The 19,220-nt window shown below is 48.8% G+C and overlaps 1 long non-coding RNA gene across 1 annotated transcript in view; it reads right to left on the reverse strand.

The window, feature by feature from the left end:
• Positions 1–19,220, reverse strand: part of LOC125965624 (uncharacterized) — a 189,486-nt gene that overhangs the window by 108,946 nt on the left and 61,320 nt on the right. The gene's annotated exons all lie outside the window — the stretch shown is intronic.

Below are 19,220 nucleotides of genomic sequence, written 5' to 3' on the forward strand. Positions count from 1 at the left end.
TATGTAAACAACCTAAGTGTCCACCGACGGATGAATGGATAAAGAACAATGTGTGGAGAAAACACACACACACACACACACACACACACACACAAAATAAACCCCAACGATATTCCCCACAGGCCTCGGTGACTTGGGCTGGTGTCACATCCCTGCAGCCTGAGCAGCCTTGTGTCCCAAGGCTGGACTGTGGCGGAGCTGAGGGGCCTAGGGAGGATGGGCCAGCAAATCAGCCCCCCTTGCACCTGCAGAGCCAGGTTACCTGGGGATGGGACCACCATCTCCAGATCCAGGTGGGCCATCGTACAGCTCAACCAAGCCGAGTGCACCCAAAGCCCGGTGGACCTTACAGCTGTAAGAGCTTTGATAAGTCACCAGGTCTCCAAGTCTCCTGGTGCTGGGTTCCCAGAGGCAGCCTCCTTCCTCGGAATCCCCCCACCTACATACGACAGTACCCTCAGCATTGTCGTGTGGGCAGGGGTTGGATTTTCCTGGGGCTGAAGGGTAAGGGGGAAGCAGCAATGAGACGCCAGCCCTTAGCTGTTTCTTCTGGCACATTCCACTGTAATATCTAACCCAGAAACAGGACTTTTTCTATGGCTCTGATTGCCCAGGAACCAGACTTGGGCCTGAAGAAGTGCTGCCGCCTAGTGTACAACTCCTTGAACAACAACTTAAAAACCAGTACTTCAGGGAGATCAGCTCTATGCTCTGTGAAAACCTAGAGGGGTGGGTTGGAGGGGGTCGAAGGGAGACGCAAGAGGGAGGGGGTATGGGGATATAGGTATACGTATAACTGATTCACTTTGTGATACAGCAGAAACTAACACAATTGTAAAGCAATTATACTCCAATAAAGATGTTAAAAAAAAAAAAAACTGTGCTTACCGGCACTTAATATTCAAAGGGCTTGCAGGGGCTGTAAATGACAGCAACCCTCAAGGAACATTCTAGGGTAGGTAATCGAAAAACATTTAAAACTATGGAGGACTTGCCATAAGCCATTTCAAGAGGGAAATTTAACGGACACCGTTTTGTTTACTTTTGTTTTGTTTTGTAACCACATGGAAAGAGGTCCCCATTGCCAATGATTACAGAAAGAAAGATCAAAATCAAAACGAAGTATCACCTCACACCCGTCAGAAGGGCCATTATCAAAAAGTCTACAAGAAAGGCGAGACAGGGCATGGAGAAAAGGGAACCCTCCTGCGCTGGTTTGGGAAGGTAACTTGGTACCAGGCACAGGGGAGAACAGTATGGAGGTTTGTTAAAAAACTTAAAATAAAGCTACCACATCACCGGGCAACCCCACTCTTGGGCCTCTATGTGGAGAAACACCAAAATTCAAAAAGACACATCAACCCCCTGTTCACTGTGACAGTATTTACGGGAGTGAAGACGTGGAGGCAAACAAAGGTCCCACAGCAGATGGATGAATGAAGAGGATGTGGTACATATACCCAACGGAATATGACTCCGCCACAACAGCAATGAAATCATGACTTCTGCAGCCACATGCATGCACTGGAGATGATCACCCGAAGTGGAGAACGTCAGCGAGGAAAGGACAAATAGCATACAAGACCACAGAGGGGTGGAATCTAGCAATCGACACAAATGAACATATTAACAAACGAGAAACAGACTCACAAACTTAAAAAACAACTTCTGCTTACAAGACAGGGAAGGTGGGCGGGGAAGGGAGGGAGAAAGGGAGCGATGAATATATACACACGAATATATGTAAACTCGATAATTACCAAGGACCTAAGGCTTAGCACAGGGAACTCTAGTCACCAATCAGTTATAACCTATATGGGGAAAGAATCGGAAAAAGAATAGATATCTGTATATGTATAACTGAATCAGGTTGCTGTACAGCCAACACAAGCACAACACTGTGAATCCACTCTGTTCCAATATAAAATAAAATTAAACTTAAAAAGAAAGGAAATCCGAACGATATTCTCCACAGGGCTCCGTGACTTCTGTTACTATCAAATTCCTGGAACCCGAACAGCCTTGTGTCCCAAGTCTGGATTGTGGCGGAGCTGAGGGACCTGGGTAGGATGGGCCAGGAAATGAGACCCCCTTGCACCTGGAGTGCCAGGTTCCCTGAGGATGGGACCACGACCTACAGATACAGGTGGACCGAGCTGAAGCTCAGCCAAGCCGAGTGCACCCAAAGGCGGGGGGACCTTCCGGCTGGAAGAGATCTGAAAAGTCACCTGGTCTCGAAGTCTCCTGATTCTGGGTTTCCACCAGCAGCCTCCTTCCTCGGAATCCCCCACCTATGAACGACAGCATGCTCAGCACTGCCGTGTCGGCAGGGCTTGGGTTTTGCCTGAGGGTTGAAGGGGAAGAAGGAAGCAGCAATGAGGCACCAGCCCTTAGCTGTTTCTTCTGGCATATTCCACCCTAATCTACAACCCGGGAAAGCGACTTTCTCTATGGCTCTGGTTGCCCGAGTAACGAGTTGGGCCTGAAGAAGTGCTGCCCCCTTGTGGGCGTCCCACATGAAAACAACTTGAAAACGCGTGCTCGAGGGAACTTCATATTCAAAAGGCCTGCGGGGGCTGTAAATGACACCTGCCCTAAAAAGGGATGCTCGCAGAGGTAATGCAAAAAGAATTCAAGACAGAGCCGACCATCACGCAGCGAATTCAAGAGGGAAACTGTACTCACACCATTTAAAACAAAACCACCTGAAATGAAGAGCAAACTGCTGGTTACCCAAAGGACAGGTGTGTGGGGAGGAATCAGTTAGGATGTTGGGATTCACATATACACTACAACATGTATAAAATAGATAACCAACGAGGACCTACTGTACAGCAGAGGGAAATCTACTCAACACTCTGATATACCCTATAACAGAATAGCATCCACAAAAGTATACATGTATGTATATGTATAACTGTATCAGGTTGCTGGACACCCAAAAATAACACGACATAATTGTACATCAACTATACATCGACAGAAAATAAAAATTAAATTAAGGACAAAAAAAAAAAAAAGAAAGGCCCACTCTATTCCCTGCAGGCCTATGTGCCCAGGCCTGGGCTCACATCCTTAAAGCTTGAGCTTACCTGGGTCCCAAGGCAGACTGTCCTGGGGTTGAGGGATCTGGAGAGGATGTGGTAGCAAAGCAGCCCCATTGCACCTGTAGTGACGGGTCCTCTCTGAATGGACCACAATCTCCAGATCCTGGCGGGCCCTCCTACACGTCAGCCAAGCCTAGTGCACCCAAAGAATGGTGGGCCCTCTGGGCTGGAAGAACTTCGAAACGTCACCTGGTCTACACGTGTCCCAGTCGTCGGGTTCCCATGTGCAGCCTCCTTCCTTAGAGTCGTTCTCCATGTACATACGACAGCACCCTCGGCACAGCAGTTTGACAGGGGTTGGGGATTGTCTGAAGTTGGGGGAAGAGCAAGGGGGAAAAGAAATGGAACACAAGCCCTTGGGTGATTCTTCTGGCACCTTCCACTCTAATTCATAACCCAGGAACAGAAGTTTCTAAGGCTCCTGTAGCCTTAGTAACTAGAGTTGGACAGGAGGAAATGCTGCCGCTTTGTGGCCGTTTCCCGTAACAACAACTTTAAACCCACTGCTTCACAAAACCGGCTGGGCTGGAAATGACACCTGCCCTCAGGAAACATCCTCGGGGAGGTTATCGAAAAAAAACTCAAGACAGGGCCGACCTTCACGCAGCCAATTTCGAGAGGGAAACTGTACTCACACCGTTTAAAACAAAACCACCTGCAACGATGCGCAACATCGCTAATTCTTAAAGAAAAGCAATTCAAACCTGCAACGAGGTGTCACGTTGCAACGGTCTGAACGGCCATCACCAAAATGCCTACAAACAATAAGTGTGGGAGAGGCTATGGAAGAAACGGAACACTCCTGTGCTGTTAGAGGAAATGTAAATTGCTTACAGGCGCTATGACAGCAGTACGGAGGGTTTTGAAGAAAAAATCGTAAAACTACAGAGAACAAGGGATCCGGCAATTCCACTCCTGGGCCTATATCTGGAGAAACTCATCATGCGAAATGGCACATGCACACCAACATTGCTCGCAGCACGACATACAATACCCAATACTTGGAAGCAACCAAAATGTCCTTCGACAGATGAGTGGCTAACGTAAATGCGGTACGTATATACAATGGGATATCAGTCAGCCATATAAAAGGATGAAATCATGCCAATTACAGCAACATGGATGCACTGGAGATGATCATACTTACTGGAGGCGTCAGACAGAGCAGGAGAAAGAGCCTAGGGGACCAATTAGAGGTGGGATCAAACCAGCGATAAAAATGAATTCACTTACCAAAGAGAAACAGACTCACAAACTGAGAAACGACTTATGGTTACCTGTGTGGAAAGGGAGGTGGGGGTGAGGGAGGGAGAAATTAGATTATTGAGATTAACAATACACAATAATATATGTAAACTCGACAATTACCAAGGACCTACTGCTTAGCACAGGGAACCCTAGTCACCAATCAGTTATAACCTATATGGGAAAAGAATCGGAAAAAATGGATATCTGTATAAATGAATCAGGTTGCTGTACAGACAACACAAACACAATACTGGAAATCCACTGTGTTCCGATATAAAATCACTTAAAAAGAAAAGAAAAGCAATCCCAACGATATTCCCCACAGGCATCGGTGACCTGGGCTGGTATCACATCCCTGCAGCCTGAGCAGCCTTGTGTCCCAAGGCTGGACTGCGGCGGAGCTGAGGGACCTAGGGAGGATGGACCAGCAAATGAGGGCCCCTTGCACCTGCAAAGCCAGGTTTCCTGGGGATGGGACGACCATCTAAAGATCCAGGTGGGCCGTCGTACAGCTCAACCAAGCCGAGTGCACCCAAAGCTCGGTGGACTTTTCGGCTGGAAGAGCTTGGATAAGTCACCAGGTCTCCAAGTCTCCTGATTGTGGGTTCCCAGCGGCAGCCTCCTTCCTCGGAATCCCCTCCCCCCATACGATAGCACCCTGAGCATTGCCATGTGGGCAGCGGTTGGGATTCTCCTGGGGCTTAAGGGTAAGGGGGAAGCAGCAATGAGATGCCTGTCCTTAGCTGTTTCTTCTGGCACATTCCACCCTAACCTGCAACCCTGCAACAGGACTTTCTCTCTGGCTCTGGTTGCCCGAGTAACCACAGTTGAGCCTGAAGATGTGCCGCCCCCTTGTGCACGTCTCCCGTAACAACAACTTGATAACCGGTGCTCAAGGGCACTTCATAGCCCCAGCGGGCCTGCGGGAGCTGTAAATGACACCTGCTCTCAAGAAACGTCCCGGGGTAAATACTCGAAAAAGAATTCAAACCAGCGTCGACTTGCCAGAAACCGTTTCAAGAGGGCAATTTGACGGACAGCGTTTTGTTAATTTTGTTTTGGTTTGTAACCACATGGAAAGAGATCCACATTGCCAGTGATTACAGAAAGTAAGATCAAAATCAAAACGAGGTATCACCTCACTCCCGCCAGAAGGGCCATCATCAAAAGTCTACAAACAACAAAGGATGGAGAGGGCACGGAGAAAAGGGAACCCTCTTGCGCTGCTTTTGTCAAGGTAAATTGGTACCAGGCACGGGAGAGAACAGTATGGAGGTTTGTGAAAACACTTAAAATAAAGCTACACACGAGCAGGCAATCCCAATCTTGGGCCTCTCGGCGGAGAAAAACTAAAATTCGAAAAGACACATCAACCCCATGTTCATTGCGGCAGTATTAAGAGGAGCCAAGGCGTGGGGGTAACCAAAGGTCCCACAGCAGACGGATGAATGAAGAGGATGTGGTACATATACCCGAGGGAATATGACTCTGCCACAATAGCAATGAAATAATGCCTTCTGCAGCCACATGCATGGACTGGAGATGGTCAACCGAAGTGGAGGCCGTCAGAGAGGGAAGGACAAATAGCATAGGAGACCACAGAAGGGTGGAATCTAGCAATCGACACAAATGAATTCATTAAAAAGAGAAACAGACTCATAAACGTAAAAAACAACTTCTGGTTACCAGAGGGGAAAGGTGGGCACGGGAAGGCAGGGAGATAGGGAGGGATGAATATATACACACGAATATATGTTCACTCGTTAATTACCAAGGACCTACTGCTTAGCCCAGGAAACTCTAGTCACCAATCAGATATTACCTATATGGGGAAAGAATCGGAAAAAGAATAGATATCTGTATACGCATAAGTGAATCAGGTTGCTGTATCGCCAACACAAGCACAACACTGTAATCCACTCTGTTCCAATATAAAATAAAATTAAACTTCAAAAGAAAAGAAATCCGAACGATATTCTCCACAGGGCTCGGTGACTTGTGCTACTGTCACATCCTTGGAACCCGAACAGCCTTGTGTCCCAAGTCTGGACTGTGGCGGAGCTGAGGGACCTGGGTAGGATGTGCCGGCAAAGGAGCCCCCCTTGCACCTGCAGTACCAGCTTCCCTGGGGATGGGACCACGACCTACACATCCACGTGGGCCGTGCTGCAGCTCAACCAAGCCGAGTGCACCCAAAGGCCCGCGGACCTTCCGGCTGGAAGAGCTCTGAAAAGTCACCAGGTCTCGAAGTCTTCTGATTGTGGGTTCCGACCGGCAGCCTCCTTCCTCGGAATCCCCCCACCTACGAAGGACAGCGCCTTCGGCACTGCCCTGTGGGCAGGGGTTGGGATTAGCCTGGGGGCTGAAGGTTAAGAGGGAAGAAGCAATGAGGCACCAGCCCTTAGCTGTTTTTTCTGGCACATTCCACCCTAATCTACAACCCTGAAACAAGACTTTCTCTATGGCTCTGGTTGCCCGAGTAACCAGCTGGGCCTGAAGAAGTGCTGCCGCCTTGTGGACGTCCCCCTTAACAACAACTTGAAAACCGGTGCTCAAGGGCACTTCCTATTCAAAAGGCCTGCGGGGGCTGTAAATGACACCTGCCCTCACGTGAGATCCTCGGGGAGGTAATGGAAAAAGAATTCAAGACAGAGTCGACCTTCACGCAGCCACTTCGAGAGGGAAACTGTACTCATCACACCGTTTAAAACAAAACCACGTGCAACGAGGCGCAAACTGCTGGTTACCCAAGGGACAGGTGTGGGGGGAGGAATCAGTTAGGACGTTGGGATTCTTATACACACTACAACATGTATAAAATAAATAACCAACCAGGACCTACTGTACAGCAGAGGGAAATCTACTCAATACTCTGATATACCCTATAACAGAATAGCATCCACAAAAGTATACATGTGTGTATATGTATAACTGTATCAGGTTGCTGGACACCTAAAACAAGCACGAGATAATTGTAAATCAACTATACATCAACAGAAAATTAAATTAAATTAAAGAAACAAAATAAAAAAGAAAGGCCCACTGTATTCCCCTCAGGCCTATGTGACCGGGGCTAGGCTCACATCCCAAAGCTTGAGCTGACCTGGGTCCCAAGGCTGGACTGTCCTGGGGTTGAGGGAGCTGAGGAGGATGTGGTAGCAAAGCAGCCCCCTTGCACCTGTAGTGACGGGTCCTCTCTGCATGGACCACAATCTCCAGATCCTGGCGGGCCCTCCTACACGTCAGCCAAGCCTAGTGCACCCAAAGAATGGTGGGCCCTCTGGGCTGGAAGAACTTCGAAACGTCACCTGGTCTGCACGTGTCCCGGTCGTGGGGTTCCCACGTGCAGCCTCCTTCCTTAGAGTCATTCTCCATATATATACGACAGCACCCTCAGCACGGCAGTTTGACAGGGGTTCGGAATTGTCTGAAGTTGGGGGGAGGGCAAGGGGGAAAAGAAATGGAACACAAGCCCGTGGGTGATTCTTCTGGCACCTTCCACTCTAATTCACGACCCAGGAACAGGACTTTTGCTAAGGCTCCTGTAACCTTAGTAATCAGAGTTGGCAGGAGGAAATGTCGCCGCCTTGTGGCCGTTTTCCATAACAACAAGTTTAAACCCGCTGCTTCTTCACAAAACAGGCTGGGCAGGAAATGACACCTGCCCTCAGGAAACATCCTCCGGGAGGTAATCGAAAAAGAACTCAAGACAGGGCCGACCTTCACGCAGCCAATTTCGAGAGGGAAACTGTACTCACAAGTTTAAAACAAAACCACCTGCAACGATGTGCAACATCGATAATTCTTAGAGAAATGCAATTCAAACTTACCACGAGGTGTCACATCACAGCGGTCAGAAAGACCATCACCAAAATGTCTAGAAACAGTAAGTGTGGGAGAGGCCGTGGAAGAAAGGGAGCCTTCCTCTGCTGTTGGTGGAAATGTAAATTGCTAATAGGCGCTATGCACAGCAGTACGGAGGGTTTTGAAGAAAAAACATATAACTACAGAGAAGAAGTGATCTGGCAATTCCACTCCTGGGCCTATATCTGTAGAAACTCATCATGCGAAAATGCACATGCACACCAACATTGCTCGCAGCACGACTACAACAGCCAATACTTGGAAGCAACCAAAATGTCCTTCGACAGATGAGTGGCTAACGTAAATGCGGTACGTATATACAATGGGATATCAGTCAGCCATATAACAGGATGAAATCATGCCAATTACACCAACATGGATGCACTGGAGATGATCATACTTAGCGGAGGACGTCGGACAGAGAAGGACAGAGAGCATAGGAGACCAATTAGAGGTGGGATCAAACAAGCGATAAAAATGAATTCATTTACCAAAGAGAAACAGACTCACAAACTTAGGAAATGACTTACGGTTACCTGATGGGAAAGGGAGGCGGGGGGGAGGGAGGGAGAAATTAGATTATTGAGATTAACAATACACAATAATATATGTACACTCGACAATCACCAAGGACCTACTGCTTAGCAAAGGTAACTCTAGTCACCAATCAGTTATAACCTATATGGGAAAAGAATCGGAAAAAAATGTATATGTGTATAACTGAATCAGGTTGCTGTACAGACAACACAAACACAACACTGGAAATCCACTCTGTTCCGATATAAAATCAAACTAAGCTTAAAAAAACAGAAAAGCAATCCCAACGATATTCCCCACAGGCCTTGGTGACCTGGGCTGGTATCACACACCTGCAGCCTGAGCAGCCTTGTGTCCCAAGGCTGGACTGCGGCAGAGCTGAGGGACCTAGGGAGGATGGACCAGTAAATGAGGGCCCCTTGCACCTGCAGAGCCAGGTTCCCTGGGGATGGGACGACCATCTAAAGATTCAGGTGGGCCGTCGTACAGCTCAACCAAGCCGAGTGCACCCAAAGCCCGGTGGACTTTTCGGCTGGAAGAGCTTGGGTAAGTCACCAGGTCTCCAAGTCTCCTGATTGCGGGTTCCCAGCGGCAGCCTCCTTCCTTGGAATCCCCTCCCCACCATACGATAGCACCCTGAGCATTGCCATGTGGGCAGCAGTTGGGATTCTCCTGGGGCTGAAGGGTAAGGGGGAAGCAGCAATGAGATGCCTGTCCTTAGCTGTTTCTTCTGGCACATTCTACCCTAACCTGCAACCCAGCAACAGGACTTTCTCTCTGGCTCTGGTTGCCCGAGTAACCACAGTTGAGCCTGAAGATGTGCCGCCCCCTTGTGCACGTTTCCCGTAACAACCATGTGAAAACCGGTGCTCAAGGGCGCTTCATAGTCCCAACGGGCCCGCGGGAGATGTAAATGACACCGGCCCTCAAGAAACGTCCTGGGGGGCTCCCCTGGTGGCTCAGTGGTTGAGAATCCGCCTGCGGATGCAGGGGACACGGGTTCGTGCCCCGGTCCGGGAGGATCCCACGTGCCGCGGAGCAGCTAGGCCCGTGAGCCATGGCCGCTGAGCCTGCGCGTCCGTGGCCTGTGTTCCGCAACGGGAGAAGCCAAAACAGAGGCCCGCGTAGCGCAAAAAAAAAAAAAAGAAGAAAAAGAAAGAAACATCCTGGGGTAAATAATCGAAAAAGAATTCCATCCAGGGTCGACTTGCCAGAAACCATTTCAAGAGGGAAATTTGACAGACACCGTTTTGTTAATTTTGTTTTGGTTTGTAACCACATGGAAAGAGATCCACATTGCCAATGATTACAGAAAGTAAGATCAAAATCAAAACGAGGTATCACCTCACTCCCGTCAGAAGGGCCATCATCAAAAGTCTACAAACAACAAAGAATAGAGAGGGCACGGAGAAAAGGGAACCCTCTTGCGCTGCTTTTGTCAAGGTAAATTGGTACCAGGCACAGGGGAGAACAGTACGGAGGTCTGTTTAAAAACTTAACATAAAGCTACCACATGAGCAGGCAATCCCGCTCTTGGGTGTCTATGCGGAGAAAAACTAAAATTCGAAAAGACACATCAACCCCATGTTCATTGTGGCAGTATTAACAGGAGCCAAGACGTGGAGGCAACCAAAGGTCCCACAGCAGACGGACGAATGCAGAGGATGTGGTACATATACCCGAGGGAATATGACTCCGCCACAATAGCAATGAAATAATGCCTTCTGCAGCCACATGCATGGACTGGAGATGGTCAACCGAAGTGGAGGCCGTCAGAGAGGGAAGGACAAATAGCATAGGAGAGCACAGAGGGGTGGAATCTAGCAATCGACACAAATGAACTCATTAACAAAAGAGAAACAGACTCACAGACTTAGAAAACAACTTCTGGTTACCAGAGGGGAAAGGTGGGCGCGGGAAGGCAGGGAGAAAGGGAGGGATGAATATATACACACGAATATATGTAAACTCCAAAATTACCTAGGACCTACTGCTTAGCCCAGGAAACTCTAGTCACCAATCAGATATTACCTATATGGGGAAAAAATCGGAGAAAGAATAGATATCTGTATACGCATAACTGAATCAGGTTGCTGTACAGCCAACACAAGCACAGCACTGTGAATTCCCTCTGTTCCAATATAAAATAAAATTAAGCTTAAAAAGAAAAGAAATCCGAACGATATTCTCCACAGGGCTCGGTAACTTGTGCTACTGTCACATCCCTGGACCCTGAACAGTCTTGTGTCCCAAGTCTGGACTGTGGCGGAGCTGAGGCACCTGGGTAGGATGTGCCGGCAAAGGAGCCCCTCTTGCACCTGCAGTACCAGCTTCCCTGGGGATGGTACCACGACCTACACATCCACGTGGGCCGTGCTGCAGCTCAACCAAGCCGAGTGCACCCAAAGGCCCGCGGACCTTCCGGCTGGAAGAGCTCTGAAAAGTCACCAGGTCTCGAAGTCTTCTGATTGTGGGTTCTGACCGGCAGCCTCCTTCCTCGGAATCTCCCCACCTACAAAGGACAGCACCCTCGGCACTGCCCGTGTGGGCAGGGGTTGGGATTTGCCTGGGGGCTGAAGGTTAAGAGGGAAGCAACAATGAGGCACCAGTCCTTAGCTGTTTTTTCTGGCACATTCCACCCTAATCTACAACCCTGAAACAAGACTTTCTCTTTGGCTCTGGTTGCCCGAGTAACCAGCTGGGCCTGAAGAAGTGCTGCCCCCTTGTGGACGTCCCCCTTAACAACAACTTGAAAACCGGTGCTCAAGGGCACTTCCTATTCAAAAGGCCTGCGGGGGCTGTAAATGACACCTGCCCTCAAGTGAGATCCTCGGGGAGGTAATGGAAAAAGAATTCAAGACAGAGCCGACCTTCACGCAGCCAATTCGAGAGGGAAACTGTACTCATCACACCGTTTAAAACAAAACCACGTGCAACGAGGCGCAAACTGCTGGTTACCTAAGGGACAGGTGCGGGGGAGAAATCAGTTAGGACATTGGGATTCACATATACACTAAAACATGTATAAAATAGATAACCAACCAGGACCTACTGTACAGCAGAGGGAAATCTACTCAACGCTCTGATATACCCTATACGAGAATAGAATCCACAAAAGTGTACATGTGTGTATATGTATAACTGTATCGGGTTGCTGGACACCTAAAACAAACATGCAATAATTGTAAATCAACTATACATCGACAGAATATAAAAATTAAATTAAAGAAAAAAAAAAAAAAAAAGCAAGGCCCACTCTATTCCCCTTGGCTTAAGTGCCCGGGGCTGGGCTCACATCCCTAAAGCTTGAGCTGACCTGGGTCCCAGGTCTGGACTGTCCTGGGGTTGAGGGAGCTGGGGTGGGTGTGGTAGCAAAGCAGCCCCCGTGGACCTGTAGTGACGGGTCCTCTCTGCATGGACCACAATCTCCAGATCCTGGCGGGCCCTGCTACACGTCAGCCAAGCCTAGTGCACCCAAAGAATGGTGGGCCCTCTGGGCTGGAAGAACTTCGAAACGTCACCTGGTCTGCACATGTCCCGGTCGTGGGGTTCCCACGTGCAGCCTCCTTCCTTAGAGTCGTTCTCCATATACATATGACAGCACCCTCAGCACGGCAGATTGACAGCGTTTGGGAATTGTCTGAATTTGGGGGGAGGGCAAGGAGGAAAAAGAAAAGGAACACAAGCCCGTGGGTGATTCTTCTGGCTCATTCCACTCCGCTTCACAACCCAGGAACAGGACTTTTGCTAAGGTTTCTGAAGCCTTAGTAACCAGAATTGGGCAGGAGGAAATGCCGCCGCCTTGTGGCCCTTTCCTGTAACAACAAGTTTAAACCCGCTGCTTCTTCACAAAACTGGCTGGGCTGGAAAAGACACCTGCCCTCAGGAAACATCCTCGGGGAGATAATCGATAAAGAACTCAAGACAGGGCCGACCTTCATGCAGCCAATTTCGAGAGGGAAAGTGTACTCACACCGTTTAAAACAAAACCACCTGCAACGATGCGCAACATCGATAATTCTTAGAGAAATGCAACTCAAACCTACCACGAGGTTTCACCTCGCAGCAGTCAGAAAGACCATCACGAAAATGTCTACAAATATTTAGTGTGGGAGAGTCCGTGGAGGAAAGGGAACCTTCCTCGGCTGTTGGTGGGAATGTAAATTGCTAACAGGCACTATGCACAAGAGTACGGAGGTTCCTGAAGAGAAAAACTAAAACTAGAGTTACCACGTGATCCGGCAATTCCACTCCTCGGTCTATATCCGAAGAAAATCATCATGCGAAAAGGCACATGCACACCAACATGCTCACAGCACAGTATACAATAGCCAAGACCTGGAAGCAACCAAAATGTCCATCGACAGATGAGTGGCTAACAAAGATGCGGTAGTTGTATACAGTGGGATATAATTTAGCCATATAAATGTATGAAATCATGCCAATTGCAGTAACATGGATGGACCTAGAGGTAATCAGAGTAAGTCAAATACCTCAGACAAAGAAAGGCAAATCTCATATGGTATCACTTACAGATGGAATGGAACGCTGATGCAAACGTACTAATTTACAAAAGGGAAACTGACTAACAGGGTTACAGCAAAATCTGCTGGTTGCCAAAGGGAAAGATGTGGGGGTAGGAATCCGTTAGGACGTTGGGATTCACATACACACTACAAGATGTATAAAATAGATAAGCAACCAGGACCTACACTACGGCAGAGTGACATCTACTCAACACTCTGATATACCCTATATGGGAAAAGCATCCGCAAAAGTATACATGTGTGTATATGTATAACTGTATCAGGTTGCTGGACACCTAAAACAAACCCGACAATTGTAACTCAACTATACGTCGACAGATAATAAAAATTAAATTAAAGAAAAAGAAAGAAAGGCCCACTCTCTTCCCCTCAGGCCTCTGTGACCGGGGCTGGGCTCACATACCTAAAGCTTGAGCTGACCTGGGTCCCAAGGCTGGACTGTCCTGGGGATGAGGGAGATGGGGAGGGTGTGGTAGCAAAGCAGCCCCCTTGCACCTGTAGTGACGGGTCCTCTCTGCATGGACCACAATCTCCAGATCCTGGCGGGCCCTCCTACACGTCAGCCAAGCCTAGTGCACCCAAAGAATGGTGGGCCCTCTGGGCTGGAAGAACTTCGAAACGTCACCTGGTCTGCACGTGTCCCGGTCGTGGGGTTCCCACGTGCAGCCTCCTTCCTTAGAGTCGTTCTCCATATACATATGACAGCACCCTCAGCACGGCAGATTGACAGGGGTTGGGAATAGTTTGAATTTGGGGGGAGGGCAAGGGGGAAAAGAAATGGAACACAAGCCTTTGGGTGACTCTTCTGGCACCTTCCACTCTAACTCACAACCCAGGAACAGGACTTTTGCTAAGGTTCCTGTAGCCTTAGTAACCAGAGTTGGGCAGGAGGAAATGCCGCCTCCTTGTGGCCCTTTCCCGTAACAACAAGTTTAAACCCGCTGCTTCTTCACAAAACTGGCTGGGCTGGAAAAGACACCTGCCCTCAGGAAACATTCTCGGGGAGGTAATCGAAAAAGAATTCAAGACAGGTCCAGCCTTCACGCAGCCAATTGCGAGAGGGAAACTGTACTCACACCGTTTAAAACAAAACCACATGCAACAATGCGCAACATCGCTAATTCTTAAAGAAACGCAATTCAAACCTGCAACGAGGTGTCACCTTCCAGCGGTTAGTACGGCCATTACCAATAAGACTACAAACAGTAAGTGCGGGAGAGGCCGTGGAAGTAACAGAACACTCCTCTGCTGTTGGTGGAAATGTAAGTTGCTAACAGGCGCTATGCACAGCAGTATGGAGGTTTTTGAAGAAAATAACGTAAAATTACAGAGAACAAGTCATCCGGCAATTCCACAACTCGGCCTATATCTGGAGAAACTCATCATTCGAAACAGCACATGCACACCAACATTGCTCTCAGCACGATATACAATAGCCAAGACTTGGAAGCAACCAAAATGTCCTTCGACAGATGAGAGGCTAACGAAGAGGCGGTACGTATATAAAATGGGATATCAGTCAGCCATATAAAAGGATGAAATCATGCCAATTACACCAACATGGATGCACTGGAGATGATCATACTTAGCGGAGGACGTCAGACAGAGAAGGACAGAGAGCATAGGAGACCAATTAGAGGTGGGATCAAACAAGTGATAAAAATGAATTCATTTACCAAAGAGAAACAGACTCACAAACTGAGAAAATGACTTATGGTTACCTGTGGGGAAAGGGAGGTGGGGGTGAGGGAGGGAGAAATTAGATTATTGAGATTAACAATACACAATAATATATGTAAACTCGACAATTACCAAGCACCTACTGCTTAGCACAGGGAACTCTAGTCACCAATCAGTTATAATCTATATGGGAAAAGAATCGGAAATAAATGGCTATCTGTATACCTGAATCAGGTTGCTGTAAAGAAAACACAAACACAACACTGGAAATCCACTCTGTTCCAATATAAAATCAAACTAAGCTTAAAAAGAAAAGAAAAGCAATCCCAGCAATATTCTGCACAGGCCTCGGTGACTTGAGCTGATGTCACATCCCTGCAGCCTGAGCAGCCTTGTGTCCCAAGGCTGGACTGTGGCGGAGCTGATGGACCTAGGGAGGATGGGCCAGCAAATGAGCCCCCCTTGCCCCTGCAAAGCCAGGTTACCTGGAGATGGGACCACTATCTCCAGATCCGTCGTACAGCTCAACCAGGCCGAGTGCACCCAAAGCCCGGTGGACTTTTCGGCTGGAAGAGCTTGGATAAGTCACCAGGTCTCCAAGTCACCTGATTGTGGGTTCCTGGCGGCAGCCTCCTTCCTTGGAATCACCCCGCCCGTGGACAACAGCACCCTGAGCATTGCCATGTGGGCAGCAGTTGGGATTCTCCTGGGGCTGAAGGGTAAGGGGAAGGCAGCAATGAGACGCCAGCCCTTAGCTGTTTCTTCTGGCACATTCCACCCTAACCTGCAACCCTGCAACAGGACTTTCTCTCTGGCTCTGGTTGCCCGAGTAACCACAGTTGAGCCTGAAGATGTGCCGCCCCCTTGTGCACGTTTCCCTTAAGAACAACTGGATAACCGGTGCTCAAGGGCACTTCATAGCCCCAGCGGGCCCGCGGGAGCTGTAAATGACACCTGCTCTCAAGAAACGTCCCGGGGTAAGTAATCGAAAAAGAATTCCATCCAGGGTCGACTTGCCAGAAACCATTTCAAGAGGGAAATTTGACGGACACCTTTTTGTTAATTTTGTTTTGGTTTGTAACCACATGGAAAGAGATCCACATTGCCAATGATTACAGAAAGTAAGATCAAAATCAAAACGAGGTATCACCTCACTCCCGTCAGAAGGGCCATCATCAAAAGTCTACAAACAACAAAGGATGGAGAGGGCATGGAGAAAAGGGAACCCTCTTGCACTGCTTTTGTCAAGGTAAATTGGTACCAGGTACGGGGGAGAACAGTATGGAGGTTTGTGAAAACACTTAACATGAAGCTACCACATGAGCAGGCAATCCCAATCTTGGGCGTCTATGCAGAGAAAAACTAAAATTCGAAAAGATACATTAATCCCATGTTCATTGAGGCAGTATTAACAGGAGCCAAGACGTGGAGGCAACCAAAGGTCCCACAGCAGATGGACGAATGCAGAGGATGTGGTACATATACCCGACGGAATATGACTCCGCCACAATAGCAGTGAAATAATGCCTTCTTCAGCCACATGCATGGACTGGAGATGGTCAACCGAAGAGGAGGACGTCAGAGAGGAAAGGACAAATAGCATAGGAGAGCACAGAGGGGTGGAATCTAGCAATCGACACAAATGAACTCATTAACAAAAGAGAAACAGACTCACAAACGTAGAAAACAACTTCTGGTTACCAGAGGGGAAAGGTGGGCGCAGGAAGGCAGGGAGAAAGGGAGGGATGAATAAATACACACGAATATATGTAAACTCCAAAATTACCAAGGACCTACTGCTTAGCACAGGGAACTCCAGTCACCAATCCGTTATAACCTATATGGGGAACGAATTGGACAAAGAATAGATATCTGTATACGCATAACTGGATCAGGTTGCTGTACAGCCAACACAAGCACAACACTGTAAATCCACTCTGTTCCAATATAAAATAAAATTAAACTTCAAAAGAAAAGAAATCCAAACGATATTCTCCACAGGGCTCGGTGACTTGTGCTACTGTCACATCCCTGGAACTCGAACAGCCTTGTGTCCCAAGTCTGGACTATGGCGGAGCTGAGGGACCTGGGTATGATGTGACAGAAAAGAGCCCCCCTTGCGCCTGCAGTACCAGCTTCCCTGGGGATGGGACCTCGACCTACAGATCCAGGTGGGCCGTGCTGCAGCTCAGCCAAGCCGAGTGCACCCAAAGGCCCGCGGACCTTCCGGCTGGAAGAGCTCTGAAAAGTCACCTGGTCTCGAAGTCTTCTCATTGTGGGTTCCGACCGGCAGCCTCCTTCCTCGGAATCCCCCCACCTACAAAGGACAGCACCTTCGGCACTGCCGTGTGGGCAGGGGTCGGGATTTGCCTGGGGGCTGAAGGTTAAGAGGGAAGCAGCAATGGGGCACCAGTCCTTAGCTGTTTTTTCTGGCACATTCCACCCTAATCTACAACCCAGAAACAAGACTTTCTCTTTGGCTCTGGTTGCCCGTGTAACAGTTGAGCGTGAAGAAGTGCTGCCACCTTGTGGACGTCCCCCATAACAACAACTTGAAAACCGGTGCTCAAGGGCACTTCATATTCAAAAGACCTGCGGGGGCTATAAATGACACCTGCCCTCAAGTGAGATCCTCGGGGAGGTAATGGAAAAAGAATTCAAGACAGAGCCGACCTTCACGCAGCCAATTCGAGAGGGAAACTGTACTCATCACACCGTTTAAAACAAAACCACGTGCAACGAGGCGCAAACTGCCGGTTACCCAAGGGACAGGTGTGGGGGGAGAAATCAGTTAGGACGTTGGGATTCACATATACACTGCAACATGTATAAAATAGATAACCAACCAGGACCTAGTGTACAGCAGAGGGAAATCTACTCAACACTCTGATATACCCTATACGAGAATAGAATCCACAAAAGTATACATGTGTGTATATATATAATTGTATCAGCTTGCTGGACACCTAAAACAAACACGACATAATAGTAAATCAAGTATACGTCGACAGAAAACAAAAATTAAGTAAAGAAAAAAGGAAAGAAATGCCCACTCTCTTCGCCTCAGGCCTCTGTGACTGGGGCTGGGCTCACATACCTAAAGCTTGAGCTGACCTGGGTCCCAAGGCTGGACTGTCCTGGGGTTGAGGGAGCTGGGGTGGGTGTGGTAGCAAAGCAGCCCCCGTGGTCCTGTGGTGACGGGTCCTCTCTGCATGGACCACAATCTCTAGATCCTGGCGGGCCCTCCTACACGTCAGCCAAGCCTAGTGCACCCAAAGAATGGTGGGCCCTCTGGGCTGGAAGAACTTCGAAACGTCACCTGTTCTGCACGTGTCCCGGTCGTGGGGTTCCCATGTGCAGCCTCCTTCCTTAGAGTCGTTCTCCATGTACATACGACAGCACCCTCAGCATGGTGGTTTTACAGGGGTTCGGAATTGTCTGAAGTTGAGGGGCTGACAAGGGGGAATAAGAAATGGAACACAAGCCCGTGGGTGATTCTTCTGGCACCTTCCACTCTAATTCACGACCCAGGAACAGGAGTTTTGCTAAGGCTCCTGTAGCCTTCGTAACCAGAGTTGGGCAGGAGTTAATGCCGCCGCCTTGTGGTCCTTTCCCGTAACAACAACTTTAAACCCGCTGCTTCTTCACAAAACTGGCTGGGCTGGAAAAGGCACCTGCCCTCAGGAAACATCCTCGGGGAGGTTATCGAAAAAAAACTCAAGACAGGGCCGACCTTCACGCAGCCAATTTCGAGAGGGAAACTGTACTCACAAGTTTAAAACAAAACCACCTGCAATTAAGCGCAACATCGCTAATTCTTAGAGAAACGCAATTCAAACCTACCAGGAGGTGTCACCTCGCAGCGGTTAGAACGACCATCTCCAAAATGTCTACAAACGGGCTTCCCTGGTGGCGCAGTGGTTGGGAGTCCGCCTGCCGATGCAGGGAACACGTGCCCCGTTCCGGGAAGATCCCACATGCCGCGGAGCGGCTGGGCCCGTGAGCCATGGCCGCTGGGCCTGCGCGTCCGGAGCCTGTGCTCCGCAGCGGGAGAGGCCATAGCAGTGAGAGGCCCGCATACCGAAAAAAAAAAAAAAAAAAGTCTACAAACAATAAGTGTGGGAGAGGCCGTGGAAGAAAGGGAACCTTCCTCTGCTGTTGGTGGGGATGTAAATTGCTGACAGGCGCTATGTACTAGAGTCTGGAGGTTCCTGAAGAGAAAAACTAAAAACTAGCG

This window comes from Orcinus orca, chromosome 10 (genome assembly GCF_937001465.1).
Source record: "Orcinus orca chromosome 10, mOrcOrc1.1, whole genome shotgun sequence".
Classification (NCBI taxonomy): domain Eukaryota; kingdom Metazoa; phylum Chordata; class Mammalia; order Artiodactyla; family Delphinidae; genus Orcinus; species Orcinus orca.